Source organism: Balaenoptera ricei, chromosome 2 (assembly GCF_028023285.1).
Source record: "Balaenoptera ricei isolate mBalRic1 chromosome 2, mBalRic1.hap2, whole genome shotgun sequence".
Classification (NCBI taxonomy): Eukaryota; Metazoa; Chordata; class Mammalia; order Artiodactyla; family Balaenopteridae; genus Balaenoptera; species Balaenoptera ricei.
In genome coordinates, this window is record NC_082640.1 from 49,891,499 (window position 1) to 49,904,475 (window position 12,977).

The 12,977-nt window shown below is 44.1% G+C and overlaps 1 protein-coding gene across 2 annotated transcripts in view; it reads right to left on the bottom strand.

Moving 5' to 3' along the window:
* The window catches only part of IGF1R (insulin like growth factor 1 receptor), a 312,032-nt gene that overhangs the window by 66,617 nt on the left and 232,438 nt on the right, over positions 1 to 12,977 (bottom strand). The gene's annotated exons all lie outside the window — the stretch shown is intronic.

Here is a 12,977-nt window from a genome sequence, read left to right on the forward strand (position 1 = left end):
TGTATCATATCAAAGGTCTTACCCCAAATAAACAATGATATCTCAACCTAATATACCACAGAGAAGTCCCCATGTCTGATGGTAATTCTCAAATATAAGAAAGTGGGTGGGTGGGCAGTGTCTCAAGCCCAGAGGACCATAGGATATTACAAACTATCTACTCTGAGCCCCTCTATGCTAAAGTTAAGTGAAAGCAGTGTCTAAAAACAAGAGATCCACAATTTTTGTCCCAAATAGATGAGCTGGCATTTATTTCCATAGCGATGCTGTAAGGATCACACTCTAGGGGCTGTTCGCCTTACTAGCAAATAAAGTATAAGTCAACAAAATATGAAATCTGGTTTGCATTATATACTTCCTACTTTTTCCTTGAGTTGGAAAACAACACAAAATTATTTAAATATGTATATTATTGACTCTGACATGCATTATTTAGTGAAGATTCTATTATTTTCTTTATAATAAAAAAAAGATGAAAAAATCAGAGAGCATAGATAAGAAAATACATAGAATATCTAGTCCGCTTGACCACAATGTCATCTTATCAGTACCTCCATGGAGACCCTCCCAGATCATTTCCTATGCATGTGCATGCACATATAAATATAAATATCTATAAAAAAGGATCAAGTCATTCTGAAAGCATTTTTTGGCATAACATACTGTGAATTTGACAATAATTTAACAGCTGCGTTGCATGCCATAACATAGTGTATCGTAAGTTATAATCAGTCTCCTACTATTAGACATTTCATTTATTGCCAACATTTTATTAGTACAATGAGCACTCACTCTTCATGAGAATTCTTAATTATTTCAGTAGAATCAATTTCCAGAGTTAGCCTTGCCGGTGCAAACTGTCCTCTGGGAAGTTGGTACCAATTTACACATCCACTAGCTGCATGGAGGAGTACCTATTTTACTGCCAAGAGGTGCATTTAAAAACAGGTATCAGAACCTGGACATTCAAATGAATACTATCACCTCAGAAGAAACAGACAAATTCTCATGATACTGTCAGGCTTAAAATAATTTTGCAAGTTTCTTCTCTGATCATTTTTGGCTGAGACAAAGAGGTGGCCTTCCATTATTTATTCTTATCTATTTTGGTAATAAAACCTTGATTTTTAATTGGGCATTTTGCCACCCAGCTATATATTATATCTCCCAGCCTCTCTTGTAGCTAGAAGTGACCTAAGTTCTAGCCAGTGAGACGCTAGAAAACTTTTGGGGTGGAACTTCCCAGAAGAGTCCTTAAAACAGAGGGGGTACATCTTTCCTCCTCATTGCTGGCTGGAATGCAGGTGTAATGCCTGAAGCTGAAGCAGCCATCTTGGGCCATGAGGTGACCCATTAAGAACAGTGGAGGGGCTTCCCTGGTGGTGCAGTGGTTAAGAATCTGCCTGCCAATGCAGGGGACACGGGTTCGAGCCCTGGTCCGGGAAGATCCCACATGCCACAGAGCAACTAAGCCCATGCACCACAACTACTGAGCCTGCGAGCCACAACGACTGAGCCCACGTACCACAGCTACTGAAGCCCACACGCCTAGAGCCCATGCTCCGCAACAAGAGAAGCCACCACAGTGAGAAGCCCACGCACCGCCACAAAGAGTAGTCCCCACTTGTCGCAACTAGAGAAAGCCCACATGCAGCAACGAAGACCCAAAGCAGCCATAAATAAATAAATAAATAAATAAATTTAAAAAACAACTCATTAAAATCTATTAAAAAAAAAAAAAAAGAACAGTGGAGCATGATAAAAGGAACTTGGTCCTTCATGACTGCGTAGCCAGTAGGCTAACCCTGGACTGCTTACCTCTAGACTTCTTTACATGAATAAGAAATAAACTTGTGTCTTGTTTAAACACCTGCTATTTGTTAGATGCAACTGAACAAATCCCAACTGAGAAGTGTCTTCAGAGCCAATGTATAATATAAGCAAAGAAGAAGACTGTTCCTGTTGGTCTATGTCATTTTTGTTTACCAGAATTGCCTCTCAATGATTTCTGCCTGTTTCCAAAAACTAATCTACCCAACAGATTACAAGGAGTAAAGATCTCTAGTCACACCAAGAAGGTATGTTGTTGTAGGAGCTCCTAAGATGTTGGGATACATATACAGTCTACCAAGGGGATCATCTTGAAGTTGATAACACCAATCTGAATGTACAGGCTTAGTGTATTTGCAGTAAATGCACACACACACACCACACACACTTTACTCTCAAATCTCACACTTAATCTAATAATCACATAGATTAAATGACTATTTAAGTTCAAATATATCCATTACAGAAGTAACTTCAATGCCCAAGATCTAAAGAAACAATAAAATTGCAAACCCTTAAGTTCAAGTTTTTAAACTAAAAACAAGAGAACTTAAGTCTGCCTATCCTTCATTTAATCATCCACTTAGCAACTATTTATTGAATGTGCGCTGCACCTGTCTGCCAGACCCTGTTCTTAAGAGATGGACAATACACCAGGTAAGAATAGGAGTGTGTAGTGGTGCACAGCCTGCCCTGGGCACCTGGGTTCCCGGGAAAGCTTCACAGAGGTGTCGAGGCTGGAGCTGAAAGCTGAAAGCTGAGGAGGATAAGAATAACACAGATGAAATCACATGTAAATGTGTGTAAAAGCAACTGAGTTGCTGGGGTGGGAGAACTGGGTGCTCGTGAAGATGGCAGGGGTCCAGTAACAGGCGATGCTGGGAGAGAGGAGGGGGGCAGCTCAAAGAAGCATTGTAGGCCTGTCTGAGGGGTTTCGGCTCTTTGGTGGACAATGGGCATCACTGAAGCTTTTGGGCAGGAGAGCAATATGGTCTAATTTTCATATTAGAAAGGTCATCTGGCAGCAACACAGAGGCTTATGATGACCAGAGGGGGCAGAGCTAAAAGAAGAGGGATGAAGCCAGAGGAGAAATATTATGTTGTCCCTACAAAGTTCATGTAATATAATAGATCTGTGAGGTTCATATAGTTAAAATGAAACTAGCTGTAGAAACCATGCTCACGGTGTCACATCACAAACCTGCCGATTGAACACACACCCCATTCAGAGCACTGAAGTCCCCGGAGCTGCTCATTAGCCATCAGCCACCACCAGGCTTTGTGTTTGGAGGAAGGAAAATTGATTAAGAATCTTACGATCATCATCAGAGACTAACTGGGAACAATATCTACTTGTAAAACCCTTCTTTCCTTGCTTACAATTTAAATAAAATGCTATATAAAATGACGAGTAGCAGACATCAATATTAAAAAGCTATTAATGTAGTATTAAAAACTAAGAGCATTTAAAAGAATAGAAAAATGCCCCTGTGCACTTGCTTAGACTCAAACATAAATGTTGGGCATTTCCAGTACGAGAAAGAAAAAAAACAAAAACTGACAAAATATCCGTAGATATGTTTTGCATTCCATTCCCCATTCCACTGAAACAGCATCTCTGGGCAGTGGTCCATTGCAAACCGCCCCCCCCTGCCCCCTCCGGAGGTGCATTACTAGAATTGCACTGTCAGTCTGTTCTTGCAACAAGCAGCACACAGGCTAGGGAATTAGGGTTTTGTTTCAGCAATAGGAGCTACTTCAGAAGGAATTTCAGTAAAGCTTAAATTAGGTAAAATCCTATTCTTTAAAGGTGGAACAATTCCTCTTAAAGGGATCACAAATCAAGATCACAAATCTTCTACATCACATGATGCAACTGTGCACAAACATGTATCAAATGCTTTGGGGGAATAAAAAAGGGGGTGTGATGGGGAGAGGGAGAGAAAGGTGACTATTTGCTGGAGGACAAACCCCAGGGATGGAAGCCAGTGTTCCCCTGGCTGCAGCACGACCTGAGAGGACTCTGGGAGGGAGGCAGGGGAGCCCGCGGAAGTTCAGGATTAGAGAGTCCTGGAGCCAGCCCCAGAAGCCCGCTGTAAATTTTGCCTCATCTCAATGTATATAAATATTATTAGTGTTCAGGACTATTAAGGGATTTCTTGAAAAGCCCCGGGCAGTGTGTCTCGCCAGCAGACGGATGGCTGCTCCACACGAGTGCCAAAACTTAGTACGGTTACCAAATTTCCAATTACAGAGCTAAGGGAGAAAGGAAGGGAACTTCTTCCCTGGCTTCCATGAATAAGGAGCACACCTAGCATGATGAAAGGCATTTCTACTTTTAAAAATAAAAGGAAAATGGAAGGTGCTATAAATTAACAAATACACAGGGGGGAAAGCAAATTGATTTTTCCCATGAGATCTTTCTATTCATTGGAATTTTTACAATGACCAATAATAACAACGAATGCCTATGTAAACTGTTGGAAAAGCTAACGACAGGTCCCATATCTACACTAAAAGGATTCGTTCAGGGTCACAATCCCATAAAAATGAGGCACTGTATTTAAAAGCTCATTTTCTTCATTTTGGGGGACAGCAAAAAAAGTCACATACATCAACCTTTAACTCTCTTCCTCCTTCCCTGAGTCCTTATATTTATTAAATTCTTTCTAGGGATTTTAAAACCTTTCTTTCTGTACTTGCCAATAAGCTCTTTAACAATCTTTACCTCAGAGAAACTATTTTTAAAAGCATATTTTGGAAGAGAAGATGGAGAACTCATCCTCTTCACACGGAACAAAAAATGGAAAAGGGGCCACTTAGCCACACAACTTCAAAAAACACGAACATTCTATCCCAAATAATTTCTTTTTTTTTTAAAACATCTTTATTGGGGTATTATTGCTTTACAATGGTTTGTTAGTTTCTGCTTCATAACAAAGTGAATCAGCTATACATATAAACATATCCCCATATCTCCTCCCTCTTGCGTCTCCCTCCCGCCCTCCCTATCCCACCCCTCTAGGTGGACACAAAGCACTGAGCTGATCTCCCTGTGCTATGCGGCTGCTTCCCACTAGCTATCTATTTTACATATCCCAAATAATTTCTAAAGGATAGAACCAGTTCATGGATGTTGAAATAAGGTCAAGCTTCTGAGTCAAAATACAGGTTGGTATAGGGTCCTCTCAGGTACTTCTGGGTACCCTAAGGGACACATCACTGTTCCACATAAAAAGAGGGTGCCTTTCCTAAGAGACAGGCAACACTATGCATTAAGGTGAACTGCTGCTAACTCCAGGAAAGCACACTTTGACTTCCCAAGTACATCAGAGAGACATGTGGTCCAGAGAGATTTTGTGGTTTTCTTGCCCGGCCAGGAGAGAAACTGATTCCATCAGACACTGTGGGGCAGGGGAGGAGAGGGGAGGGAACCCCCAGCTGGGTCAACTGAACTCACAGCAGCCCCCCACCCCCCAAGCACAGCCAGAAGTCTACCCAAGGCTGTCGGCATTCTCCTCCAGAGAGCACTAAGCCACAGCTGAGGATGAGAAAGGCTCCTTTGACTGTTAAATACATCAGCCAGGCCCTAGGCCCGGTCCTGCAGGCTCAGCAGGTAAGACAGCCCAGCCCCTGAGGACGAGCAGTGGGAATATGAGAGGGGCAAGCAAAGGGCCAGTAAGGAGGGCTTCCCAGGGGAAGGGACCACCAGGACCCGGCTTGAAAGGCCAGTAGGAGCTAGCAGGTGCATGGGGGTGATGGCAGGGCTGACGGGGAGCGAGGGCAGAGAACCAGACTCGGCATGACTGCAGGACCCAGGCTTTGGGACCTGGGTGGGGTGGGGGGAGATTGGGAGGAAAGATGGGGAGACAGAGGCAGAGAGCCACAAGAAGGGCCTTTCAACCCATGGATAGGAGTTTGGCACATTCTTAAGAGAAAAGAGATGCTGTTTGAGGATTTTAAACAGGCAGTCACATGAGCAGATATGCATTTTAGAAGGATCACTCTGGCTGCTAAGTGGAAAAGAAAATGGAAGGACGACCCGCAGGGCCACGGTCGCCATCTCTGCGAGCACCGACAGCGGCCCAGACTAAGGGGGCAGCAGCACAGATGGGGAAAAGCAGGCAGATTCATGTGGTGAATTACTTTTTTTTTTCCCCCAGCAGGGGTAGAGAGAGATTGGTTCTGTTCGGGATGGGCTGTTTTCTGCACACGTCCAAATGGAAATGCCTGGCATGGGCTGCTTGGATGTAACATCATGGGGCGTGGTCAGCAGACAGATGCAGAGGAGACCGGGAGGGAGGGACACCTGAGGAGCGCCAACAGGACCCAGGACAGAATCCCCAGGCTACCACCACCCATGGGGGCCCGGCAGCACCCACTAGAGTCCTTGCTCCTTTCATATACCTCTCCACTCTTTTAAAATAACCCACTCAAGTGGATTTCCATATATTCACCTGTGAATTCTGGGTCCCATGTTGCTACCCCTCCCTGCCGCCCTCCTTGACAGACAAGGTTCAGGTTTAAGTAATGATAATACTATATTTATGGAATTCTTCTTATAAGCCACACAAACATCATACCAAGGACCTAAAGAGGAGGTTGGGCCCCACTGCTTTCTCTTTGAGCAGCAAATCAACCCATGCTGAAAGAGAGCCTCACCTTCAGGGCTGCTTCTGAAGCCTGCAGGCCCTGCTCCTTTTGGAGCTCCATGCTGGTCCTTTCCGCAAAGAAGGTGGGTGAACCACCTTGGTTGGATGTTCCAGTTGGACAGAAAGTGTATCCCATCTCCAGGAGCCATGATAGACTGCAGAGGGGTCAGGGAAAACCCACCTCAGGCCAGGGAGCCCACGGCCTTTCATCCTGTGAAATAATCTTCGATCTCTCCTGCCTTTTGACCTCATGCACACACATTCCTCCTGACCCATCACTCCAAGCGGAGACACCCATCAAAGGGGCAGAGAGGTGAGGAGCAGCGAGGCTTCTCAGGCTCAGGGAGAAGCTACATTTCACCCCAGTGTATTAGTCTGGAGTTCTCTAAATACGTCAGCTAGGATGGAAAAGCAAGCTTACACGAAAATGTTTAGACCCATGAAATAAAACGAAAATAAACCTGGCACAACTGTGTGTGAGCTCCACTCACACGCATATGTATGAATGTGTGTATATATTTATAAATCGTACATATATATAATGAGTAAAGCACAATTTTCTCAAAAAGAAGACAAGAAGAATCTGTCAAGTTTCTTGACATCTTGAGAAACTGCTACTGTAAAACTCCAGAGAACCACTGCCTAGAAATCCCAGGCGGAGTTTCCAACAACTTCAACTGGCTTCTGCCTGGAAAACTATAGCCATTAAGCCGAATTCAGTGGTAACCCTGGTATCTTAAACATTCAGAAAGGAAAGTTGCATCTGCAACAACATTTCTCTTTTCAAAGCCAAAAGAAACCACCTCCTGTGTAGGAGAAAACATTCTATTAATACCACAGTAGTGGCCAGACTAAGAGACAATGTAATGGTTAGAACCTGAAGATACTTCAGTTTCTCTGTTCAAAGCAGAAAGGGTTAGCGCCAGCAACAGAGTTTGGGGAAGGCACCCAGGGGCACGCAGAAAGGTCCCAGAACAGAGCTCTCAGTGAGCCTGGAGAGGCTGGTTAGTAAAAGGGGGGCCATGGTTCCCGAACCTATTAATGCAGTGACCCTGAAAGCACTCATTTTCTCCCAAGACCAGAGTGTACGGACGAGTTCCTCCTTGCGATCTTTGAAGGGGTTTCCACGACTCCGTTTTGAGTCAGCTTCCTTCCTAAGAGGAAGGGTCCTGACACAAGAATGTGTCAGCAGATGGACTTTCTGCAATACTGGGGTACGTAGAGGGGGCAGGAGTGACATAATTTCCCTCCTCATCACTCGCCTCCTATCACCTGTCTTCTTCAACCTTCACATTCTTTTGAGGGGCTGTGGGGTGGCAGGGACACTTCAGAACCTGCAGGAGCAGAGACCCTCTTGCAAGAAGCTCCCAGGACCCTTAGATCTGCCCCAGTTCAAATGCAACCAGGACTTCTGCAGCCATGTTCTGCCTTTCATCGAACCCTGGATCCTCAGAGTTGAAAGGAATTTAAGAGGTCATCATCCCATGCCTGAGGTGCTGCTCTTCAAAAACCTAAGTGAGCCTTAAAGCAACGTTGAAGGGAGCTCTTTCCCTTAGAGAAAGTGCTACTGCCGGATGGCACCCATCTTGACCAAGTTCCTCCTTACCCCCACCCAGAATGGTGCTCTCACCAGGCCTCGTTCAGGTGTCTGATACTCAGGGGAGGTGGATGGTTTCTTGCACACGTCAGACTTCCAACTGCTCAGACTCAAAATTCCAAGACGGTGATCCCTGCCTCCTTCTGAAGGCAATACTCAAGCCACAGCTCATGCAACGTATATGAACGTCACTGCTCCTTAACACCTGTCCCCAATCTACCCTAACACTGCAGAAGTAGTCTCCACAGTGTGGAATACGAGGACACTGAGACCAGTGGTGGTCTTCCATGACCAAGGCAGCACACTCAGGGGCTCTCTGTATGACCTTCGAGATAACTCCCACTGTCACACTGAGCTAGCTCATTCCGACCTTCTAATCACCTACCATTCCTGTTCTCCTTTCACAATAACTGCTGGAGTCTCTCCTTCTTGAATGCAATTTGAGTCTAAATACGGGACTCAATCTTATACATATTGTTTAACTTAATGTTAATAATTATATGGGGTCAGTATCATTATCCTCATTTGTAGATACCCACATGGAGGCACAGAGATTTAATAATTGTCCAGGGCTATTAATTGTCCAAGTGAATAACTGTTAAGCTGTAAACCTGGGCTTCAAACCCAGATCTATCTGACTGGGTCACAGGCTCTTCCCCTGCTCTGCTCCATGGTGGCATGATGTTTTAGCCAGGCTCTGCTGCCCAAAAGCAAAGGGCTAGGGAGTTCTTCTCATGCCACTTTTCTCTGTAAGCCTGCATCCATCAGGAAAAAATAAATCACCAGTCCCAACATCCTTTTCTTCTCCCTGAGGTGAACCACTTAGTCTGGAGGAAGGACAAAACTCACAAAACATGATGCTCTGGAAAAGGGTAAAGCGTCAAGGTGATATTAAGGAGATCGCATGTACCCACTAAGCTTTCTTTATTTATTGAGTTACAGCAAATAGAACCCTCAAGGACATTCTTCCAGCAAGGCTAAGCCCTGTCGAGTTTATCAGCAATGGTCACCGCTTAGTTGCAATAGTGAAGCAGCAGCTCCTGTAGTGGAAGACACTTGGGGTGCATTCTGTGGGGCAAAGGCAACTACATATAAGTGACTGTGTTATCAGGAGCCAGACCAGCCAGACCCAGGGAGACTCAATGACCCACAGAACCCTTTTCACCCAAACAAGTCTTACTCATGAGATTAGATAAACCAGAGTTCATTCTCTTCACCAATTCCTATGTCTCAGCAAGACTGCAACCTTGGTCATGAAGGAGAAGAAAAAACAGTTCTGTGCCTTCCCCTTGGTTAGGCACATAAACAAATATAATCTAGGCTCACAGAAATAGCCAAGTTCCAAGTAGATCCCTACTGACTTGTATACAAGGTGCACAAGATAAGCTACGACATTTGGGAAAACGTTTCATACTGGCTACTAAAGGCATCTGTGAAGATTTCATTAATGAGCAAAAGAAATGATCGCCTACAGAAAGTACCCATTGGGTCACTGAAGTCTCCAGGATCTAATAAGCAGTGCTGGGAAGACTATTGAGAAAACAGAAGAAAAAGAAAAAAGGCAACTAAGAAACCAGGAGGAAAGTTATACAGGACACCATTATTAAATAAAAATGTCAATAGCTAATTAGTAAGAGTAAAGAAAGAGCAGCCATCAATGCAAAGACTCAATGCAGGATTACAATTAACACCAAAAACTAAGTGAAAAGCAGAGGGCAGTCCAGGAATCTTCCTTTGGCTAAGCTGCTGGTTTTGGTTACTGTGGGTGTTGTGATTTTTTTCTTCCTTCACAATTCTTATAGCAGCTTTACTGATATAACTCATACACAGTTTCACCCATTTAAAGTGTACAAATTGAAGGCTTTTAACATATTCACCAAGTTGTGCGAACATCACCCCAAAGAGAAACTGTTTACCCATTAGCCACCTCCCTCACCCCCCTTCCCCTCTCAGCCCCAGGCAATCAGTAATCTACTTTCTGTCTCTACAGATTTGCCTCTTATGGACACTTCATATAAATGGAATCATACACTACGTGACCCTTTATATCTGGCTTCTTTCACTTGGCATAATGCTTTCAAGGTTCATCCGTGTTGTGGCGTGTGTCAGTACTTCATTCCCCTGTATTTTCTTCCATAAAGTTAGACTTTCATGTTCCACAAGTGGCCACATTAGCCCTGAAGTCCTTCTATTCACGTGTAGTGACAAAATCACAGGGACATCAGTCAGAAGTTGATGGAAAGGCCCATTTGGACTCCCAAATCTATTCACGGTCTGGATTTATTTTAAAGGAAGAAAGACTTGAACCTGTCAAACTGACTAAATTGTGTCATCCTCTGATACTAGGAAAAAAGAGGAAAAGCCACCTAGTCTGTGGAGGAAGGTTCCCCAAGTCGGTGACCCTCCTACCTGCTATGCCTGATGGAGTATGAAATATCCTAATGATCTTAATCTCTGTAGAAGGGCCTGGCAAATGAAGTTGATGCTGCATCACAGAAGGGCCTCCGTAGATGGGGGTGAGGGAAAAGGAAAGGAATAAATTCAGATATTAAGAGGGGAGGGAGGACTTGACTTCCCACTCCTTTTATGTTTATAAAACAGAATATTCTTTTTAGAAAGTCAAACCATCCTAATGTACTTCAAAATCAACGAGATTTTCTTCTAAACTCATATTCAAAGCCTATATAAAAATTTTAGAAATACAGACTTCTAATGGGAGGAAAATCAAAGAAAGAGGGTGGGGGGCACTCCAGGTGTCCAGGCAGGACCTACCCCTGCTCTGGGAGCTGTGCCCGCTTCTCCACATAGGAGCACACAGAGTGTCTCTCACACACAACTCACAACCCCTCCTCCACCTTTTTTTGAGTCTTTCTCAAAAAAGAAGAAGAGAGACATCACCACACAATGGGTGATTCTTCTGAAACTCTTCCCCAGTTCTGTGACCACCGGGCATGAGCACATAAGGACAGCAGTCACTTACTACTGGCTGTCACAGATGCTTAAATGGACAGGGTGGAAAAAATATTCTTTTCACACACTTAAAAATTACTCCAAGTTATTTTAAATTTGGAACTGTTTGTATATTCCTTATAAGTTTATAAAACTCACACTGTCCCTTCATGACTAACTGAAGAGGAATTGAGAGAGTATTCTATATTTATAACTTGTCTGCTTGTTCATGCTCACAGCCCTATTTCCACTCTCTGTTACTGTACACAGAGTTATGAGAGGTATTGTGGGCTCCTAAACTTTGCTGATTTCCAAACAAGGCAGGCCTGTGTCCCGTAGGGACAAATTGGGGGCTGTTTCGTCCAAGTGGAGACCAAGCTCAGAGGGAGAGGCCTCCAGCTTTGTGGTTTTGGCTGCATATCTTAAAACCGGTGTTAGGGCCCATTTCTGGGCAATTACACGCCTTGCTGGTGTTGACCAGTATCGTTGCTACTGATAGTCTGCCTACCACACATGCCCGTGAGGAGCTCCATGCTACATGGCTGTGGCTACACACTTCCCTTCTGCCTATGTTATTTTGGTAGATATTGTTAGTCCAAAAGGTGCAATGCTTCAACAACACATGCAAAAGCCCCTTTCCACATACATAAATATTTATGTCAACATAATTTAAATGAATCAAATGAAGGCAGCCACTTGCAGGGAAACTACTATTTAGAAACCAGCAATGTTATGGATAAAATTTAGTCGACAATAACAGAACCATTTACCAGGAGACAGTGATAAAAGAATGAGCACTCTACGGAGGCAGATTTTTACCGTATGTGCGGAATCTAGATTTGTACATGCACACCTGTACACGTAGATGAATTGTGGTGCAGCCTCTTCACAAGTGTTGAACAAACTCCTCCAAAGCTGCCTCCTTGGGAGGATACACACCTGGCCAATGACCTCACAATTTTGCAAAGCCCCTTCAGAAACCCCTTTTGAAAAAAAAAAAATGGAGACCGTAGTACTTTCTTTGCTACAGCCTCTATGGGGGTACACCTCCGTAAAAAGAGGGGAAAATGGCCCCTGATCGCATTTTTTTCTTTCTTTCTTAATGTCAGAAGGGGATATAGGTATCTCATCTCAGTTCTGTGGCTGCTAGTAAAGTTGGGTCCCTTGGGTCACCTGGATTCCCACCCACCCACCGGCTGCCATTGCAGTACCTCTTTTTTTTAATATATATATTTAGGTCATGGGTCAATTTTTTGGAGTAGTTTTTAAATTTATTTATTTATTTATTTATTTTTGGCTGTGTTGGGTCTTCGTTTCTGTGCGAGGGCTTTCTCTAGTTGTGGCAAGTGGGGGCCACTCTTCATCGCGGTGCACGGGCCTCTCACTATCGCGGCCTCTCTTGTTGCGGAGCACAGGCTCCAGACGCGCAGGCTCGGTAGTTGTGGCTCACGGGCCTAGTTGCTCTGCGGCATGTGGGATCCTCCCAGACCAGGGCTCGAACCCGTGTCCCCTGCATTGGCAGGCAGACTCTCAACCACTGCGCCACCAGGGAAGCCCCTGCAGTACCTTTTGAATGAACTGCCTCTGAATGTCTCTGGTCCATTTTCTTCTTGGGAGCTTAAGTTTTGACCATATATTTAAATTTGTTTGAGCCCTTAAAGATGTCTATGCTTTTTAAACATAGCATTGTGCCTTGCAAAATTTTTTTAGGTGACTAGAGAGAAAAATGCCTGCCCAGCCCTCCCCCCGTCCTTCTGTAATTAAATCTATCCAAGGAGCATGAATAGCAACCACTACAGATCACAACTTTCGAGTGATTTATTACCCTCCAGCCTCTCTGGTCGTTTTTCCTTTGATCTTGTTACTTCCTGATGGCACATTTTTGGACTTGTAAACATATATTTCAGAGTATATGCTATGCTAGAATGCCACAGTATTCTTTTCCGCTA